Below are 20555 nucleotides of genomic sequence, written 5' to 3'. Positions count from 1 at the left end.
AGAACAAGGAGCTGAGACTATCCGGAGGCCCGTCTTGGTCCTTAGTGGGATGCTCAGTGGGTGGATGAGAGTGGACCTATGTCCTTTAGACCAGTGGTCCCTAGGTCCCCAACCCCCGGGCCATGGACCGGTATCAGTCCGTAGGCCATTTGGTACCAGTCTGCAGAGAAAGAATAAATAACTTACATTATTTCCATTTTATTTATATTTAAGTCTGAACAATGTTTTATTTTTTAAAAATGACCAGATTCCCTCTGTTACATCTGTCTAAGACTCACTCTTGACGCTTGTCTCGGTCACATGATACATTTATCCGTCCCACCCTAAAGGCCGGTCTGTAAAAATATTTTCTGACATTAAACCGGTCCGTGGCCCAAAAAAGGTTGGGGACCACTGCTTTAGACGCTAGGTGGCAGGTAAGCATCCAAGTATAATTATTAAGGAGATAAATCTTGGCTCTTACCCGAATGGAAGGTACATCAGACTCACCTTATATAATTTCTGTGAACCACACACCTGCATCGCTTTCCGGCCAGAGTGGGCTTGGCAACAGTTCTGGTCTTGGAGACGATGGTTGCTTCTACCTTCCCTGCTGTTGTCATTCCCGCCACGGCCGCTGTGCTGATCCTTTGAGGGACCAGAGCAGGAGGCAGTGACCCATCTACATGAAATCAACAAGGGGGTTAATTGATGGAGATGAGAGCTGGTGGATAAATGATCCCTGCCCTAGGTGATGGCTGAGAGGTGCAGCCTCTCTGAAGACCTGTCCCCCAGCTGCACCGGCTCTGTAAGGCACATCACATTTCTTTTCTTTGGGACTTGACTCCCCAAGACTGTGTGGGCGCATCCACTCTCGCCCCGGGCTCTGTTTTTCTAGGGAACTCTGGCTAAGACAGAAAGTAAGCTCGCTTCCCTCCAGAGGTGGGGGTGTCTATAAATGGTATATGGGACACCTAGATTCGAAAAGCAAAACGGCTTGTGGTAGAACAGTAAAGTTTTAAAAGGCAAACCCTGCTAGGTATTGAACAGGTAGTATGGGGTAACTCTACGCTATAAAGTCTCACGTGTTGTATCACTTAATGCTCATAACATCCCCATGAAGTATTACTACTGTCATCCTACTGTTAAAGGAGCCGAGACTTATAGGCTTGGAGTTTGAAGACCTAGTTAGATTTATGATCTCCCTAATGTTAGGGACGGTGTCCTTCTCCAACTATAAAGAAAAGGCCGGATTACAACATCTGTGACTTCAGCCACTAGCAAAGGCTGCCTGAGGTCTAATCAGATTGCCCGCATGAACTCTTTGAGACTATTTAATAGTATTTGCAGGTGTGGCTAGGTGTTTTAAGCATGGAGTGCCTCAGGCTTGAGTGGCAGTCCCCTCCCTATCCACCCATTGGCACAGCTAAGTGCAGAGTGAGGCTCACAAGAAGTGAGATGAGGACCTGTCATCACCATGAGCCTTTCTCTGTGGTGTAAGGGTGGCCAGCAACACGCGAGGCTGCAGGACGGAGCCTCTGGAGCCACAGAGACAGAGCTCCCTGTGGACTTGCTTGGGTGGGACAGCTGACATGTACCACCAGATGAATGACAAATGTCGCCAGCTTCCTACGAGGTCTTTTCTGCTGGGTCAGTTTGACCCAAGATTGCCTGACCGTAAATGACTTGATTGCTGTTAAAAATATTGTCGGGCCCTGCCTTGGAGACTGCTGGGTGGGTCTGAGCTAGGATTTGTACTTTTCACATACATTTCAGGAGAATGAAAGCAGGTGCATTTGAGCAGGTGCATTTGGGAAACGCTGCACTAGATTGTGGCCTTGGTGTGCCCCAAACAGTTGGTCCTGAATCTTCCTTGGGCGTGGATACCTTTGCCTCAAATGTCCTGGTGAGGTCCCTCTATCTCCCTTGGGGCTAGCAGTCTAGTGGTGACAGTGGTAAGTGGCCTCACGGGGTCCAGGGCCTGGAGAACTGAGCAGAGAGAAAGGAAAGCTGGGAGTACTCCCCAGGGGCCTCTTCTAGACACGTCCAGTTAGCTTTGGTGACAATCTCAGATCTGACAAGAATTACAGGTACTTTTCTCATTCCCTTGAGGTCATTCTGAGCAACACGTAGATCATGAGCAGGAAGAAAAGAGACCACTGGAGAAATGGCGAAAACAAATCGTTTTTTGAAGTATTCAAATGATCGGCCTGCCTGGTCAATACTCACTCCTCCACCTTAAGAGCCAGTGTGGGGTGGGCAAGAATAATAAAACGTACACTGTGCGTCCTTCCAACCTCAGGGGTCCATGCTGCCAGAATTCTGCAAGAGTTTGAAAGTCATTATAGGCTGTAGAGCTCTGATTTCACCAACAAAGGGGTCCAGGTACTTAACATGCCTTTTTGTGTTTTTTTCTGCCAGGATCCTACTTCCTACCTCCTGGGAAGCTGATCCATGAAGCTTAGTTCAGGGGTTTTGAACCGCCAAGTGGGGCATGGATAATACTATATATTACAGTAGCAGCCCGAGCTTTCGCCCTGCCTGGGGGTGGTGAGAGGGCTGACACTAATATTTGTAAGACTTTCGTGGTGTATCACCGTTTACAGACCACTTCCACGTGCATTGTTTTATTGGATCTGTGACAGAGGCAGGGTAGATGTTGGCATCCCATCCAACAGAATGTAAAATGGAGGTGGCAAAAGGCTAAGTGATTTGCCTGTTGTCAAGTGGCTTTTAAAAACACAGAGCCAGGCCTACTCTCTGTCTGTGTAGGGTTCTTTCCAGTTCCTGCAGTCCCCCAGGGACTGGGGTCTGGCTGATCCTCTGCACAAGCCAAATGCAGGTGAGCAAAGCCCCGAACACAAACGCGAGGCTCATGACACATCACCCGCGGCAGGAAGCGACGAAGGCACGCGCACCGCTCCATCCTACCGTGTTCCGCGCTTTGGTCATGGCTGCTGCTGTGACCAGGACCCAGCTTTTAGAATCCTTCTTGCAGAGGGAGGGATTTCTGAGCCGAAGTACAAGTTCCTCTCAATTCAGAGCACCGGGACTCGGGGGTGACCTGCTTAAGAGCAAGCTGTGTGGCAGCTTCACTGCTTTGGGGATTTTAGGTAGAACTAAGAGGGACCAGATACAGAGGGAGGCCGAGGGCTTCCACTTTTTGTTTGAGTTTGTGGGTGGGGCCGGGCCTATCTTCTCTGGGAGGGCTGGAAGGGACAGAGCTTCTCTCTCCCAGTGGCTTTAAGGAAAAGCCACTTTATCCAGAAAGGTGTGAAATATGACCCCGTGAGGATTCTCCTGGGAGAAGAAAGAAAAGGGCCAAGGAGGGCTGAGAGACACACTTCAGGGGGGGCCCCTGCCCATTCATTTTTGCGCTTTGTCTGCAGCAGCAGAAAACTGACATGTTTGGATCTCTGTCGCCTGGGTTATTTGTTTGTTTGTTTGTTTTCAGTGTCCAGCATATAAAATGAATTTGGTTGTAATGTTTAAAACTTAAGGCATTTTTTTCACCCCCAGGGGAAAAAAAATAGGATCTGAGACTTTGGATGTTTATGTCCGTGAGTGACGGAACCAGGACTGCTCAGTTCTGAACCGGTACTCATGTGATTCCAGAGTGTGCATGCACGTGTGTCCTTCCTGCGTTGTGCTGTGACTATTCTAGCGCACATATCTATGGAAGGACACATCTTAAAAACGCCCATTGTCCTGCTTGGAGAGCGCTCCATCTCAGCACGTGTCCATCGCCTCTGTCATCCGAACAGCATGCACTGCCTGGTAAGGAAGGACCATAAGTCATTCGGAGGAAGCTCCATTGAGAGCAGCCAGGCTGTCTCCTGCCTCCAGCTGCGCCTTTGTCATTAGAGAGTGTTGCCTGATGAATGATAGGCTGGGCAAGTGAAGGACTTGCCCAAGGTCACGCAGCTCCTTGGTGGCAAAGCTGGGATTGGAACATAGGTCTCCTGACCCTGGCCCACCTGTTCAAGGATTCTCCACTTTGAGGGGTGCTGGGGACAGGACGGGTATGGCACTGCACCCCAAAAGGCCAGTTTGGAGGATAGAAGTAGACAAACCCCCCTGCATCTATATGGGTGGTGTTCCACTCGATCATTGTCTTAATTCTCTGGCAGGGTCACAGCCACTAACACCCCTCCTCCAGTGCCCATTGTGTCCCTCTCTGACCCTACAGCATGGCAGCCCAGCAAACCCCAGGGCACCGCCCTTCCGTAATGGGTAAGTCATGGTCAGCTCTGGGAGGCAGCAGAGAGCGAGCTCCATTTAAAGAAGCACACGTTTCCAGGTGCTGAGTCACGTTGGGCTGGCCCAGCTGGCCCATGTTCGGGCAATGTGGATGCTTACTGCCCAGCAGCCGCTGCAGCCTGGCTCGGACCTTGGCAACCACCCCAAAGAGGCCCTGAGCTGAAACACCTCATTTAAGAAGATGAAACATGCCACCTAGAGCCCCCATACCTCTCCAGATTTTAAGCATAGGCATTCCCATTGCCACCCCACTGACTGCTTCTCTTTAGTATAATAGAGATCAATCAGCCGAAATTACTGTCGCAGAAACCGGGTTTCAATTCCAGCTCTGCTTGCTTACCAGCTGTGTGACCTTAGGTGAGCTGAATAGACTCTCTGAGCCCCACTGTCCTCATTTGTAAAATGAGGTTCATAGCTACCTTGCAAGGTTTAGGGGTGATAAATACAGCAATACATAGGAAGCCCATATTATAGTGCCTGGCAGGTAGTAAGCATTCAACAACTGATATTAAGTTAAATTAAATTACCTTAAGTGTGTGTTTAACACTGTGCTAGGCATGGTAGGAGCATACCAAGCATAATGAGATATACTAGCTTTTGTGAAAATTGTTTTAAAAAGACAAGAACTCTGAACTTATCAGTAACAAGTCAGAATATTGCAACATTCGGCTAGTTATTGAGAATCTACTTGGGTTCAGGCAAGGCACTGGCTGAGGCTCCTGGGATACACAAATGCTTTATGACCTCAAGCAACTCACTGCCTAATGGTAGTGACCTGCAAACACATGATTACAATGTGACAAGTTCTCAGATGTGTTTTGGATTTTTTTTGTATTTATCTGAAGTTGGAAACAGGGAAACAGTCAGACAGACTCCCACATGCGCCCGACTGGAATCCACCTGGCATGCCCACCAGGGGGTGATGCTCTGCCCATCTGGGGCATTGCTCTGCTGTAACCAGAGCCATTCTAGCGCCTGAGGCAGAGGCCATGGAGCCATCCATCCTCAGCACCCGGGCCAACTTTTTGCTCCAATGGAGCCTTGGCTGCGGGAGGGGAAGAGAGAGACAGAGAGGAAGGAGAAGGGGAGGGGTGGAGAAGCAGATGGGCGCTTCTCCTGTATGCCCTGGCTGGGAATCGAACCTGGGACTCCTGCACACCAGGCCAACACTCTACCACTGAGCCAACTGGCCAGGGCCTCAGATGTGTTTTTTGTGGTCTGGGCTTCAGGTCAGGAGCAGATAATTCCAGGTACCTCCTAATCTTTGCAGTTCCTTAAACCTACCAGCCTCCTTCCTACTTCTCCTTGTAAACCCTGCTGCCTCTGCCTTCCCTCATCTTATCAGTCAGGGCCTTTTCAATTGCGAGGCACAGAAAACCAACATAAAGTGGCTGAAGAAAAAAGAAGTTGGTTTGTACTAAAGGATCTAATGTGAGTGGCCTCATGTAAGGCTGGATCTAGGGACACAAGTGATAGCATCAGGACTTTCTCTCAGACCAGTTTCCCTTTATGTGGGCTTCATTCTTTAGAGAGTTCATTCTTACTAGCGGCAAGATGGCCATCAGCAGTTTAGACGAAACTCTAGCCATTGCTGCAATAACAGGATAAAGAGAGCTCCTTTGCATCTATGGGTCCTGAGAGTCTGGGGCTGCCTTTCATTGGGCCAGTTTTAGCCATGTGTCCATTCTTTATCCAATGGCTGTGGCCAGGAAGTGGGGCTAAACTGATTGGCCAGATCTGGGTCACATGTTCATCCTTTGGGAAATCAGGGGGACTGAGTAGGGATAAAAGGTCATTTCCCAAGGAACGCTGGATACCGGGCAGCTAAAAACAACAGATACCTCTCGCACGTGACAAACCCTTCTCATCCTTCATGCTGAAGTTGAATGTCCTCTCAGCAAAGTGGGTCATGTGTTATTTCTGCTATCAGCCCCCAATGTGTACAATTATAAGGAACCCTCCTTCAAGGGAGGAGCTGTGTGCAGGGTGGGGGCCAAAGTAGGTTTACAGTGTTTGCGTGGGAAAGAACACAATAATTAATAAATAATAATGCAGGAATAAACTCCGCATTTTGTGTACTCACAACTGTAAACCTACTTTTGCCCCACTCTTATTATTAGTGTTGTGGGTGCTGGGCACCTAGCTCAGTGCCTCAGACAGCCTGGGCATATAAGAAATGTTCACTGAGTGAATGAATGAATGAATGAATGAAGCCCGAGTGTGGTGGTTCTGGGCCAGCTTGTCCTTCAGGACACTGCTCTCTCTCCCCTGTTAAGTTATGGAGGGGCCCTTTAGGCTGCATTTCTTGGGCTCCTAGCTTCTGCCTGGGGACAGCCAATGGGGGACCTTGGCAGGATACTAGGGGTCAGCAGGAAGAACCTGGGGTGCTTCTTCTCTAGTCTCTCTACCCCAAGAGGCTTGCAGAGGCTGCCTCTCCTCTGTGCTTCCAGCTCCTGCCCGGGGACCCTGGCCCCTGGGCTCTGGCATACCCCCTCCTCCCTCTGTCCAGCTAGATGGAAGAAGTGTGGCTTTTCTCTGTGGCTCCTCTCTGGGTGGTCCCGCCATCCCTTCTTGGCTTCTGACCTTTTTTCATCCCCCATAAAACTGGTTTCCTGTATTAAATTTCATCCAAAATACTTAGAGTGGTGTCTGTTTTCCCACTTGGTGTCTGGCTGATACCAACCTGTTTCATTTGAAACCCTCCAACCATTAGGGGCACGCTTGCCTATAGAATTTTCTGATCCACAAAGGGACTTTGGTCTGCTCTGTGAGGAATCTTCCAGCTGTGGCTTGAGAGAGAGAAGTCACCCTTTTCTGAAGACTGTATTAGTCACTGACAGTTCCCCTGTCATCAGACAGCCCTGCAGGTCATCGGCATGGTCCCAGCCAGCGAGGGAGCTTACCTGTGGGGAGTCGAAAAAGATTCATCAGCAAAGTGGCAGGGAGGAGGATATGATGTTACGATTTCATGCCCTCATTCCAGTTTTATAGAAGAAAGCCTGGCTTCTCTAAATGTTGGCTCTGAGAAGTTAGGGGCGACCTGTGAGATCGCTTCTGTCCATAGCAAGGATAGGAGCAGGCATGGGGGGACCCCATAGCTACCCGCCGTGCCCCAGGGAGCAGAGCACAAAGGAGCAATGTTGGGAGGCTTTGTTACTTATCGCACCGTGTAAGGCACTTGGTGTCACTGAATCCTCATTTCCCCTGCTGTGAAACAGCTGACGACAGCATGTACCTCCTGGACACATGCAAGGTACTCAGTGGAGTGCCCACTGGGACCCACCGTTTAAACCTTTTATAAATATCGTCGCAAGAAATGACAGCGATCATTCCACTGACACTGACCATAGACCTTTGCAGGGTTGGGATGACATCTCACCTTAGTACTCGCAGTGCCAGGTCCATGTGGTAATTAGTTTAGTTCCCTAGGATCAGGGATCCATTCAGGTTAGCTTAGATATAAACAAAGGGTGTTTGACGGTCTCTGGGAACTCTTGCAGAATTCCACGGCAAGAACTATGGCTGAAACCTCCTACCCTGGGGCTCCCTGTTCACCTGCCCAGACTATTGTAGGATGTCACTATTGCCAGGATGTCTGCTCTCGGAGGGCAAGTTTTGTGTGGCTTGTTTACTGCCCTGTCCCCAGCGCCTGGCACAATCAGTATTCAGTATTTTTTGACCAAATAAATGAATGTTAGCTCTTAATACAATTGATAACCAACTTTCTGGGACTTTGAATCTTTGTATTTTTCCTCTCATGAATGCCTGTTGCAGAGTTCAACCTGACACCTCTTTGAGGCGTCTTCCTTCCTTCCAGCTCCGCCCCTCCTGGGGGTTGTTGTTTGAGGTACACATTGTCCTTGCGGTCTAATTATGAAGGTGCTCGTGTCTAGGTAATGGTTTAATCTCCCTTTGAAGTGAACCCTCTTCTTCTTTAAAAGGCACCAGAACCCCCCACTGAATTCCTTGCTGTTATGAAACCAGTCTCTGAAAGCTGATGGGGAAGCGCATTTGTGGATTGCTGTCAATTGGAAGGCTTTGAAATTAATTGTCTTAGCTAACGTTGCTGAGATCTGACCATATTACAGTTAATGCATCAAAATATTATCTCCTCGGTGGTGTCTGGTGAGACTATCCGTCCTGCATTATTCTCTCTTGAGCAGGAAAATGTAATTTGTGTTGGTTTCAAAATCAAGATGGCAAACTAAGTGGCAGTGGGAAGAACTCTTAGATGAAAATGCAGACTTTAGAATTTGGATTCTAGAAATAGCTCTGAAGTTGTCTGACTATATGGCCTGCAGTTGGGCTATTCTTTCTGAACTCTTTGGAGGGGGTATGCTCTGAAACAATTTTGATTACATAAATAAAACAGAAATATATATATATATTAATAAAAAATTTAAATTTACAAACAAAGCTTACATCCCCTTTGACCATGACTCCCCAAGCGCCTGAAGTATGCAGTCATTTATTAAGTTAATCTTTCCAGATCTCTGTCTATGTATTTGTGTGTTAGTAGACAGTATTGTCATATGAATGTGTTTTATATAAATGTACAATACTGTAACCACAACCTGCTTTTCCCACCCAACATTATGACTTGGGATTCTTTTTATGTCAGCACATGTATATTTCTTCTAATGCTGGATAACTTTGTGGTATTTCTATTAGTCAGCTTGACTGCCATAGTAAACTACCATGGACAGGGTGACTTAAACAGCAGATATTTCTTTCATAGATCTCTGGAGGCTGGGAAATCCAAGATCAAGGTGCTTTTTTTATTTTTTTATTTATGGATTTTAGAGAGAGAAGAAATGGAACAGAGAGAGAGAGAGAGAGAAATATTGATTTATATTCCACTTATTTATGTATTCATTGATTGATTCTTGTTTGGGCCCTGATCAGGGATCGAACCCAAATCTTGGTGTGTCAAGACCAGGCTCTAATCAATTGAGCTACCTGGCCAGAGCCTCAAGGTGCTCACTGATTCCACTCTTTGTGAGGACTTCTTCCCAGCTTGTAGAAAGCTGCCCTTTTGCTGTCCTGACATGGCAGAGAGAGAGAGAGCAAGAGAGAGTGAGAGAGAGGAGAGAGAGAAAATGCATTGGTCTCTCTTCCTCTTCTTATAAGGGCACTAATCCCATCATGGGGGCCCCATCCTCATTACCTCATGTAAATCTAATTATCTCCCAAAGACCCCACCCCAAACATCATCACATTGGGGGGTAGGGCTTCAACATATGAATTTGGGGGGCATTCAGTCCATAGCAATATTCTGTAACACAGATGTGCCATTCCTTCTTTAGCCATTGTTTTTTTGGTAAATGTTTAGGCTGTTTCCAATTTTTCCTTATTACAATATGCGCTGTAATGAACACCTGTTCAGCCTCCCCTCTCAGGAAGGCATTGGGAATGGACTGGCTCTATCATAGTTCAGTCATTCTCAAACTGGGGGGATTGAGCAAGTCCCCTTTCAGTCATTTTCAGTATAACCTGGGTATAATCGGGGTCCCCTGTGGCTCAGTTTTTGTTCTGTGTCAATTAACCCCCCCCCCACACACACAAAAACCTGACAGAAAAATACAATTGAACACAATTCCATGTTTTACTTGGTTGCTCAGAGAACCCCTGAAGGTAGTGGTGTGGGTGGGGTTGAGGGTGGGGGTCAAAGTCAGCACCCTCCTCTTTGTGAACTGGAGTGTTTGTTGTTTTCAGGTATACTTTTGCTTCTTTTGATTTTAGGTAGCATGGTATTCATCCTTGCTGAGGCTTCCAAACCAGTTGTATTTCTATCTAATTTTTATTTTCTACACACACATAGATCAAAGGTACACGTGGTTACGAGTTACAAGATAGGAAGAGATAGCAGTGAAGGTGCTCCCTCCCACGTCTATCATCTTGCCAGAGACACTCACCGCTGACAGTCGCTGACGTATCCTCTTGTTTATTCAAGCAAATCAGTTTCAACACAAATGGTGGCATACCCAAAAGAATTGAGACATTTGCTTTTTTAAGTTTTTTTTTTTTTTTTGTATTTTTCCGAAGCTGGAAACGGGGAGAAACAGTCCGGCACGCCCACCAGGGGGCGACGCTCTGCCCACCAGGGGGCGATGCTCTGCCCCTCCGGGGCATCGCTCCTTTGCAACCAGAGCCACTCCAGCACCCGGGGCAGAGGCCAAGGAGCCATCCCCAGCGCCCGGGCCATCCTTGCTCCAATGGAGCCTCGCTGTGGTAGGGGAAGAGAGAGACAGAGAGGAAGGAGAGGGTGAGGGGTGGAGAAGCAGATGGGTGCCTCTCCTGTGTGCCCTGGCCGGGAATCGAACCCGGGACCTCTGCACGCCAGGCCGACGCTCTACCACTGAGCCAACCCGCCAGGGCCGCTTTTTTAAGTTTTTTAAAACTACTGGAAAATTCCAACATATAACAGAAGTAGAGATACATCCTCCTGGACTCATCACTCAGCTGAACCATTCTCAGTGTACTGCCCTTGCTTTTCCAATGACATGACACGTCTTGGACCTTGTTCCATTTCAGTTCGTGTAGGCTTGCCTGGCTTATTCTCCAGCTGGCTTCGTCGTCTATAATAAGAAGGACAGAAGGATGGATGTCCCGCAATTCATGTTACCAGCCTCCTATTGATGGGCATGTATATGGTTTCCAATCTTACGTTATGACAAACAGTGCTGTGACGGACATCCTTGTGCACACGTGTGAATCAATCTGTATGAAGTTCCTGGAAGTGGAGCTGCTGAGTCAAAGGCATGTATATTTTAAGATATTGGAAAGGACTGCCAGATGGCTCGCTAATGGGGTTGCATTAATTCTTGCTCTCACTAACAGTATATGAGAGCACTCACTTCCCCACCAGCTCATCAACATCATATTATCCCCCTCTTTTTAAAAAATCTTTAAAATACTTTCTTCTAGTTAGGTCTTCGGCAGTATATTTCAAACCCAGAAGTGAGATGTGTTGAGCAAGCTGTGAAGCCAGTTTGGTGGGTAGAATTTAGCATAGAGCACATCAGAGAACATCACCTATGGTGACTGCGAGTGAGTGTTGTCTGTGAAACTTTTGCTTCAGTCACATGTTTGTGTGTGTGTGTGCCTGTGGAACTGGTTTGGGATGCAAAACATAGATCATACTGTGGGTCTGGGTCCAAAGAGTTGGAAAAGTTCCCCTTCCCCTTTCATCTCTGCTCTGGTCCTCTGAGAAAAATGTTCTGATGCAAATCTACTTCAGTCCCTCTGACATTGGGCACCCAGCCCTGCCTGGCAGGACTTCAGAGGGCCTCTAGGGGGCGCTGCTGGTGACTGTGTTTCACAAAGGGGGAGATCTCGCATTCAGGGCAGAGGCATCTTGGTGCTGAGGGACTGTCCTGTGCATTCCAGGGCACTTGGACTCCTTGGCCCCAGACGTTACCTTCCAGCAGCATCCTCCCAGTCACTGTAATATGGAAAATGGCCTTTCTTGCTTTTCTAAGCCCCCGACCAAGGGCTCCACCATCCCCAGTGCAGAGCCTCGCTGGTGGTGGAAACAATGGCTGCAGTTGTACTTGAACAGCTTTTTGTCTCAATTACCTTTGCTTTAAGTCCTTTCAGCCTCAGGGTCTCCCAATGTGTCATGTCCCCTGTTTGGAACATGAAGACACACACACACACACACACACACACACACACACACACACACATCTTGGTCATTTCCCCTACTCATCCTTCAGGTCCAAGTATCACTCATTTCGAGAGATTCCCCTGTTAGGAACTCTTTCTCTTCCTCTCTCTCTCTCCACAATCACCATGCCTTTCTATTTCTCCTTATTTTGCAAATGACCTGACCGTCCACCTAATGTTTATGTCCTTCTATGAGGGCAGGGACCCCGGTTTTCCTATCCACAGGTGTATCCCCAGGGTGGTGTCTGTCATCTAGAAGGCACTCTATGGATATTTCTAGGAGTGATTTGTATATGTTGTCATTTAGTAGCAGGAGAGGTTCTGATGGACCAATGGCCATTTCCCCAGGGAAATAAATAAGCCTTTTTCCTTTGGTGACTGTGGCACTTGGCCGTCTGTGAAGTGACAGTCTGAGGAAATTCTGATGAATTGTTCTGGGCAGGCAGATCAGCCCGCGGCCCGGCAGGCGCAGAAGCACACACAACCCTGGAAATCAGCACAGAGCGAAGGGGCTGCTACCGAGACGGCGGCGGGGCTTGGGGGATCTGCTCAAGATTGTGCAGCAACCTGGGCACTCGAACCAGCGGGAGAAGGTGACCACCTCTAGGTATTAAGGGGCAAGTGCAGGGAAAATTTACCTAAACTTTGAGATAGAGGTTGTGGAGAGGGTCACCGGACTGGGATTGTGTGGCATTTGGCCAAGGAAGTTGGCCAATCCATGCTGACTGTGCAGGAAAGGGACATGGAAATAAATGCCCCAACTTCTCTATCCTCCTATCCTCTGTTCTCCCATTGGTTGAAGCCAGTGGGCAAGGGAGCCCAACAATGCAGTCCATCCAGGTGAGCCTGCAGCGTGCTCAGTCAATACAGAGCAGGGTGGCCAAGGGTGGAGAGTGCTTGCAGGAGAAACAAAAGTGGTTTATCTCAGGGGACAGTCATGGTGTGTCTTTGTGAGGCCATGGAGTGGACTGGGTAAGAGTATGGGTACCAGAGCCAAAGCCCCTGAGCTTGAATCCCATCTCCTCCACCCCCTAGGCATGTCATCTCTCGGTGCCACGGTTACCTCATCTATAAAATGGGAGCAATAATAATGGTACCCACTACATCAAGTGGAACATGTTATATAACACACTAAGTGCTTAGGTTAGGGATCAGCACATTCTAAGCATTCATGAATTGTTAGCTGTTATTAACACCGTCATTGGGGACATCATTTTCCTAGGCTTGTACGGAAATTCAAAGGGGAGGAGAGAAGGAATCAGACCTTCCATTGAGGAATGGGGCTTTGCAGAAGCAAAAAGGAATAAAATGTAATAACAGGGGAATTGATTTCCTGCAGCGGAAAAGATCTCCTTCCTCTTTTCCATTACGAGGTCTGACCTCAGCTTTGAAATTTCGATTGCTGGTACAAATTGACTTTTATTTTTTTCTCACTTTCAGCACTGCTATATATTTTTTTCCCTTCATAGTCTATAGGCTGACGGGACATATTTGAATGGGCGGATTAAATGAGTTTTCATTTGCTACTTTGAAATGTTTTAATCCCCTGGAGAGAAAGATTAAAGCTCTTTACTGAGGGTTGGGGTATGCGAGTGTGTGTGTGTGTGTGTGTGTGTGTGTGTGTGTGTGTGTGTGTGTGTGTGTGTTTAAATTAATGTTGATATCCCACATTCCACAGAAACTTCCTTTATTTTCTGGTGTCAGCAGATAGAAACATTTTGTGGCTCACACCGCTACCAGCCACGGTGAGAAGAGAGGTTGGGGTGGGAGGGTTGGGCTCCTGGGAGGGAAAATTGAGTAACAAGCTAGCTTTCTAAAGAAGGCATCAGGGAGGGGAAGGATGCTAGGAGATGTAAGAAGCCTGTCTGGACAAAGGAAACAGCCAGTTGTGAAGATATGCCTATCTCTATCTCCGTCTTGATAGGTCGATCAATCGATAGAGATATAGTAATATTGCGATATAGAGATATATAGATATTTTGGGTTAACAGATTTTTAATAAGGACAAAGAGTTTGGAATGAACTGAGAACTCTCTCAGGCAGGAGAGACAGGTTCTTAGGCTGTCACTGGCGTGCGAAGTGTCGTGATGATGCAATGGGAAGAAAATGTTTATGAAGAGGAATCTCTAAACCTCGTCCAGCTGCCGAAGTCTGGGAGACACCTGGGAGCACTGGGCTGAGAGTCCGGAGAACTGGCTTCACTGTCTGGAGCCTCCTGTGTCTGGGTTGTTACCTTCCCAAGACAAGAAGTGGTCAGGGCATGGTTAGCCTTCCTGATTTCACTTATGAGCTGGGAGGCGGGGGTTCTCTGGGAGCTGGATGGTTACGGATGGTCTTGGCTAGGCTCAGCTCTGTGTTAGCTAGCCTCATCTTCCACTGACTACTTTGGGCTTATTATTGGGCAGGAGTTCAAGAGAAGAAGTAGAATTTGCAAGGCTGCTTAAAGTCCAGGCTCTTGGCATTAATTGGCCAAAACAAGACACAGGCCAACACAGGGCAAGGGATGGAGAAATTGGTTCCATCTCTTGATGGACAGAGCTGCAAAAGCACGTGAGTTCAGGGAAAGGCAGAATTGGGGCCATCTTTGCAACCAGTCCACCATGTTCCTCTCATTCTGCGGAGACCATGTTAGCACGAACTTCTTAGTGAGCTCATGCCTCTAAAGCAGTGATTTGGATCAGGCTTGTGGGCAGGAGGTGCTCAGCAAATATTAGCCTTTACCGTGGCCGTGATCATTAATATTATTATCATGGCTGATGGAGTCCTCCTTATCCCTGGGCATCTGACGCTCAGTGCAGTTCCCAGGTTCAAATCACCTCATCAGATTTGCTCCCACATGCCTGATTGTGTTTCTGCTTAATAAAGGAGCAAGTCAGTTCATGGAAAATTTCCATGATTTTTGTGAGCACAGTTGCCACTGCATGTTAGCGTCCTTTGACCACTGGCTGTCAAGGCAGCTAGAGCAGAGATCTATTTAAAGAACATGTAGGTGCCTTTGCTTTTTTGCCATCAAAGCCATGCCAGGGCTGGAGACATATTTGACCTGGACAGAAGGGTTCTGACATGAGATAGACATTCCACTTGCATCCGCCTTGACTCAGGAATGGGGAAGTAATTGCCTAGTGAAGCTTGATCACCTCATGTTAATGACTGAAGCCACCATTCAGTTTTATTTCCAAAGGAGAGAGATTGAGCCTGGAGTCAGAAATGCATCACAGGCTGTGATGTTGCTAAATTCTCCAGTCCTGTTAGCAATGCCGCAGCTGGCTCAGTCCTCTTTGCGTTGAGCTAAGAGAAAAGGGAGCGTGGAGTCTTGGCTTTGTTGGGGCTCTTGTTTACTGCCAAGCAAAGAATGGCCAAGGTGCATCTCACCACACAGGAAAAACTTCAACAGTGGTTGCTATTATGGTCTGATATCTGCCCTTTTCCCAAATACAAGGCACCAGCATTTGCAAAAAGAATCTACACATAGGGAGAAGAGCGGAATGAATGTATTGATGGAAACCCCTATGAGTTTTAATCTTTGAAAAGAGGAGAGATACCTTCTTTTGACTCCATCTCCAAATGGAAGAAAAGCCAAAGATGAAATGTGTTTGTGATTCATCAGAAAACAGATTTTATTTCTCATATTTTTAGAAGGAGCTGTCTAGGCACTGGGTTCTGTTGAACGACAGAGGGATTATATTTGGAAATCCTAACTGTGGTGAAGATTTCTTAAAAAAAAAAAAAAAAGAAAAAAAAAAAAGGGCAGCCTAAAGCCAAACTGGCTCCCACGGATGCTGCCTCGGTTCTTTCTTTTTTATCTCTAATCCTTCTGACACTCTGAAAGTAGTTCACACGTAGAATGAAAAGAATCCGCTTTGCCCATCCTTGGTGTTTACTTGACGTTGTAGTTCCTCTGGGGGGAGCCACAGTCTCGTCCTCTGGTCCTCACTTGGAAGAATGGTGTCAGAGGAAAATTATACATTTAATTTTTTTTAAATTGAAACACTCAATGCAAATAGGCTAAAGCAAAATAAATAAATAAATTAAAAAAATGAAAGGAAAATGTTATTGACTTACATTCTGGAAAAGTGCAGGAGCTTCAGGCATGTCTGGATCCAGGTGCTCAAATAATGGCAGCAGTTTCTTACAACACTCTCTCTTTTGTATAAACTTCAGTCTTGGACTGGAGGGTGGCAAGGATGCCCCTCAGTGGCTCCAGGTTTCCATTTTACCAGCTTGTCCACCCCAGTCTGAAAGGTGCACGCCCTTCGCAAGAGCACTAGCAGAAGTTTCTGATGGGAATCTCGTGGGCTTCCATCAGTTACTTGCCTTGCTGGGGTACCCAACATTGTGGCTGGGGGCATGAAATAGATGGAATGGTCAGATGTGGGCATGTGCGAATCCTTGGAGTGAGGGAGGCAGTAGCTCCCCATTCAGACTTCATGGACCAACTATGGGGAAAGGATGATTGACTCAAAGGGCGTTCAGGTGCAAGGAAGTATGTCCTGACCAGGCAAAGGTAAAGATGATCTTTGGGGTAATGTGCTAGGTCTGGGCCTTCCAGGAGGCCAACACCCAGATGGAATCAAGTGTGCAAAGATTGAATTAGGGAAATATGGAGGGAAATAGGGAGAGAGCCAGGAAGGCTTGGAGAGCCCCAGACCCTGAGTGAAGGGGAGAGTGAAGGGAGGTTGGCTGGGAGCATCCTAGGCTTCTGTGCAATCTTAGAATGTTTCAGCAAGGTGTTAAGAAATTCTCCAGCCATGGTCTCTGTTGGAGGAGTCCTGTGTCTCCCAAGTACAGCAGGTTTGTTTTAATATCTCTGCGGTGCCGGGCTATTGGCTGGGAGCAGCCTATGGACAGTGGGGCCTTGTTTGCACCGATGGATTGGAGAATGTAGCAGCTGGGGCCTCAGTCAATTAACCTCCTGTAGCTGGAGGTCTGTGGGCACATCCTCACGGCTGCCACAGATAATAACTCATATTTCCAAAGTATCTCATGGATTTGAAGGTGCTGCTACAGCTCGTAGCTTAGTTGATCCTTGTGATACAAACAATATTGTCATCGCCTTCCCCCTCCCATTTTATAGATGGGGATAGTGAGGTAATGACTGTCCCATGCCACTCCACTAGCAGTGAAGGACTCAGATCCTGACCTTTGCTTCCCTACCTATCATATTCCCCCTGCACTGGGTAGAATAGCATCCCCCCAAATTTATAACCACCTGGAACCTCAGAATGTAACCTTATTTAGAAATAGAGTCTTAGCAGATATAAATAGTTAGGTTAAGAAGAGGTCCTACTGGCTTAGGGTGGGCCCTACACTCAATATAAGTGGTGTCCTCATAAGAAGAGATGAAGATGCAGACACAGTTGACAGAGGGAAGAATGGGGTGAAGGAAGCAGAAGCTGGAGTGATGCAGCCACAAGCCAAGGAATGCCAAGGGTTGTCAGCAACCACCAGAAGCATGGACAGAGGCACGGAACAGATTTCTCCCTAGAACTTTCAGGAGAGAGCATGACCCTGTTGACACCTTGACTTTGAAATTCTAGCCTCCAGGCCTGGCCTGTGGTGGCGCAGTGGATAAAGCATTGACCTGGAATGCTGAGGTTGCGGGTTCAAAACCCTGGGCTTGCCCGGTCAAGGCACATATGGGAGTTGATGATTCCTGCTCCTCCCCCCTTCTGTCTCTCTCTCTCTCTCCCCTCTGCTATGTCTCTAAAATGAATAAATAAAAATTAAAAAAAAAAAGAAATTCTAGCCTCCAGCCCATGAGCCCAGCTGATTGGATAAATGCAGAGCCACCAAATCTGTGGTTAGATCTGAGGCACAGAAATGCTGGACCAGAAGACTCAGGTCCTATGCAACCCAAGGAAAGTGGCTGAGACATTGTCATGTTGACAGCAGGTACCCTCTGATGAGATTTGAGGAGAAGGGCATTTCACCTCGATGGGACTCTTTCCCCAAGTCCATAACTCTAGTCTCATCATGAGAATCATCAGACAAGCCCAAAATTGGGGGGGGGGGGACATTCTACAGATTACCTGACCAGTCTTCTCTGAAATATCAAGGTCATGAAATAGGAAAAGACTGAGAAACTGTCACAGATTAGAGGAGATAGAGACGTGATGACTCAAAGCTACGCCACATCCTAGAACAACCAAAGAACACACCAGTGAAATCTGAATGAAATCAGTTAATAGCATTGTACTGATGTTAATTTCTTAGTTTTGACAAATGTGCTGTAGTAATGGAGGATGTTGATATTAAGAGAAGATGAATGGAAGGTGAATGGGGATGCACAGTTTTTCTGTCAATCTGATATTGTTACAGAATAAAAGGGCTATTGGAAAACAGAGAGACAAGAGAAGAGAAACAAGGCAAAGAAATACCCTGGGGCCACGAAGGGACAGGGAGGAACTTGGTTTACGATGATAGACCTCTTCTAAATTGTGTGATATCTGGCTGAATTTCATAGCCTGTCCTTGGAGACATCTGTTCATCCATCCATTTATTCATTCATTTGACAAATTTTTATTGAGCACTTATATATTATATACTATTTTAGGTTCTGGGGGATATAGCTGTGACATACTATTAGGTGTCTGATCTCATGGAACTTATATTGTATATAGTAAGAGAAACAGACTACCTACCAATCAATCAATCATCTATCTACTTAAATGAACAGTAAACTATGAGATGGTGATAAGTACTATGCAGAAAACGAAAACAGGCAATGAGGGGGAGGTGGTCAGAGAAAGTGACTTATACTGGGACCCGAATGACAAGAAAGCAACCTGCCATCCAAAGAGCAGGAGGAAGTGCAATCCAAGCAGGAGCAGCTGGTGCAAAGGCCTTGAGGTGGCAACAAGCTTGGATGTTTGATATATAGAAGAAAAGCTTGAGGCTGGAGCATAGTGAGAGAAGGGAGGGTGGTAGGAGCTGAGGGCAAAGAGGCATGGGATGGGAGTGGTGGGGAGATGGTTAGAGTCTCTTTTATGTTTCAATCCTCTTTGGTCCCTATAAGCATCTAGGGGAGTTGATACTCTTGATTCTTTTTACAGGTGGGAATGGAGAGGCTCAGAACTTCTGTCCTTTCCCTGCAATAGATTATGGGAATGTTAGGATAGGCCAACGAGGAGGAACAATTTTGTGCTTTGATGCCCCTTAAGGTTGACTTGAGAATGATATAAATTCTTAGAAAAAGTACCTTCTGAAACTCATCAGGTTCTTGTGAAAAACCGGTAGGCATTTTCAACACAGCCAGACTTGTGTCCCGTGGGGCTTTCTCTGTCTCCATTTGCTTTGTTAGAAAGGGCTAGTGCAAAGTTCCAGGGTCTGCTGTCTGAAGGAGCGGAACGTTTCATGAGGCTGTAGCTCTAGAAGCAGCAGGTCTGGGACAGAAGTTCTGTGGCTGACCTACCTGGCTGTCACTTCCTGCCATTTCTCCAAGTCTGCTCTTCCACATAGTCCAGGTCCCTGAGAGAGGCCCTGGATGAATGGGTGGCTTGATTTCTTTCTGCTGAGTTTCTATGCAGTGTTCAGGGCGTGGTGGTGATGGTGGAAGGCTCTGAGAGCAAGAGGCATTCATGTCAGAGAATGAAACTTTTATCTCTCTCTGGCAAAAATGGTGCTCTTTTCTATCCATGCATGCATGCATGCATCCATCCATCCATCCACTCATTTATTTATCAAGTATTTATTTGGTATTTGTTCTGCGCCAGACACTGTGTTATGCATATTAAGACAGATGTGGCCCCCAGTCATCAGGGACTGAGATCTGGACATAGCCAGCCACTCTAGCAGGGATCTTCCGGGAGGTGATCTAGTCCAGGTCCTTCTCAGCCTGGTTGTAGAGACAGCAGCTAGAGGACACAGAATCAAATTTCAGGGTTGTACCAAGACTGTCTTAGTTGGGGGGGGCCTCACCTCCCCGGTATGGAATACACCACAATTTATTTAGAGGACCCCCTATTGTTGAACATTTTGATTATTTCCAATTTGTCATTATGATAAGCAAGGCGGTGATGATAATCTTTGTACAAACACCTAATTATTTTCTTCCCGAGAGACTCCCGTGGGTCAAGAAGTGGGTGTGTATAATTTCTAAGGTTTTGGGCGCATACAGCTCGACGGCCCTCCAGGGAAGCTGTGCCACTCCGCCTTGCCCCAGACCGGACGGACCTGCTACCCTGCTGCCGGGTCTGCTGCCTGGAAGATGGCATTCCCAGGGCTCTTTCCCTGCCTCGCCAGCCAAATGGGATTTGTGGGAGAGCCAGCCTCTGCCTCTTTCAGGCCTGCCGATATCTGTCGTGTCGTGTTAGGATTACATAAGTGTGATGTTGAGAAATCTCCTTGGAGGAAAGATGTTCCCCAGATGTTAGAGTTGGGAGAGAGAAATGCTCGGGTTGCTGACGGGTCGGTCCCGTGGCATGCCCTCACCCCCCACCTCCCTGGTCTCTGTGTAGGTGACCTTGTTCAATCCCTCCCCACCTCACACACATAACAGAGAAGCATCCTCTCCATGGCATGTTTTATAGTTCTAGTCACACGGGTTTGTGACTTGGGAGCCTCTTTTCCATCTCTCCTGGTGGCTTGTGGTATGAAGACGTGAAGTCTTACTCATTTCAGTATCCCCAGCTTCTGGCTAGTGATAAAAA

The sequence above is a fragment of the Saccopteryx leptura genome, chromosome 2, assembly GCF_036850995.1.
Source record: "Saccopteryx leptura isolate mSacLep1 chromosome 2, mSacLep1_pri_phased_curated, whole genome shotgun sequence".
NCBI lineage: Eukaryota > Metazoa > Chordata > Mammalia > Chiroptera > Emballonuridae > Saccopteryx > Saccopteryx leptura.
The sequence above is the reverse complement of the archived record's forward strand: the minus strand, read 5'-3'. Positions refer to the sequence as shown.